The 1279-nt window shown below is 43.2% G+C and overlaps 1 non-coding gene across 1 annotated transcript; it reads left to right on the top strand.

Moving 5' to 3' along the window:
* Nucleotides 1-820: 820 nt before the first annotated feature.
* On the top strand, nucleotides 821-1013 carry LOC127042249 (U2 spliceosomal RNA). The gene has a single exon (XR_007771900.1). It is a non-coding gene; the product is annotated as a U2 spliceosomal RNA (small nuclear RNA).
* The last annotated feature ends 266 nt before the right edge of the window (nucleotides 1014-1279 follow it).

Below are 1279 nucleotides of genomic sequence, written 5' to 3'. Positions count from 1 at the left end.
GGTTGACAAATCAAAACCATTCTCTGCTATGTGTGCACTTGTCGCATTTCCCTCTTGCCTTTGAAACGATCAAAACTGTCTTGGTTGCCAGCCCATCTCTGTCTGCCATGCGCCTAGGCAGCAGCAGTACTGTCTCAGGAGAGCAGCTCCCACCCTAATTTTGTGAGGCCATTATCTCTTGTAGTGGAAAGAAAGTAGAATTGTGGTTGGACTTTTGCTATTCCTGTTCAGTGGCTGTGAGGCAACCCTTACTGATAATGGTAGGGGAAGAGTTCTCTCTTCTGCATTGATTCTGCAATTTTTTGTTGTGTCCTTTCTCCCCAACCCTTCAAGGCAGGCAGGCTGGCTTGGTGGCTTGGGGAGGTGGGTCAAGCCTGGTTTCTTTTGGCAGATACTTGGTTGAGAACTGGTGCTGTATGGTGTCTCTCCTTAGTCATCTCTTGTCTAAACTGAGCAGCCCTAATGTCTGTAGTCTTGTCTCATACTTTGGAAGCCTGCTATTTGCTCCCTTTCCGTTGCAAAAACTGACTATTTAGTCCTACCCTTTCTTTCCAAACTTCTAACCAGTTACTGATCCATGGATGAGATGGCCGAAGCTGTCTGAAATAGCTTATGACTGCAAGTGGCAACCTCAGGGCAGACTGTTAAGAAGCAGAGCACAATCCCCAAACTGGTTGTGTGTTCTAGACTTACATTTCACCAAGTGTCAGATTAGGGATGATGTCCCTTTTATGACTTTTTAAACCAAACTTGCTATTTTTGCATCATTTAAGCGTTCTATGCAGAGGACTAGAAATGTTTTTATTAACCTGTATGTTAGATCATTTTAACATTGGCTGGAATCAAAATGTTAAATTAGTTCTTACCACTTTAATAACTGATACTTTCTCTATCTCAGGATTAGCTATTAAACTGATTTTTGGACTGGGGAGATGGAATAGCAGCTTCCTCCATCCACTGCACACATCACCCTGTTATTGTGGGGCTCAATCCCCAGGAGCGGTGGACCTCCCTCTGAGGAGAATATCATGGTTGAAGAGCAGTGAAGAAAAGTGGTGTTGTCTGTGTTCCCATTTGGTTTGTACTGAGTATGGTTTTGAGTCGTTTCTAACTCTTTCATCAGTTATTAGTAACATCTTATTATTAGGCCTCTGAGTTGAAAGGCTGCTCTTGCAGGTTTTACTTTGTCGTTGTTTGTAGGTCAAACAGCTGCTTTCTTAGGCCTGGTCTGCAATACGCGTTTAAACAGAATTTAGCAGCGTTAAACCGAATTAACCTT

This window comes from Gopherus flavomarginatus, unplaced genomic scaffold (genome assembly GCF_025201925.1).
Source record: "Gopherus flavomarginatus isolate rGopFla2 unplaced genomic scaffold, rGopFla2.mat.asm mat_scaffold_34_arrow_ctg1, whole genome shotgun sequence".
Taxonomy (NCBI): domain Eukaryota; kingdom Metazoa; phylum Chordata; order Testudines; family Testudinidae; genus Gopherus; species Gopherus flavomarginatus.
The sequence above is the reverse complement of the archived record's forward strand: the minus strand, read 5'-3'. Positions and strand labels throughout refer to the sequence as shown.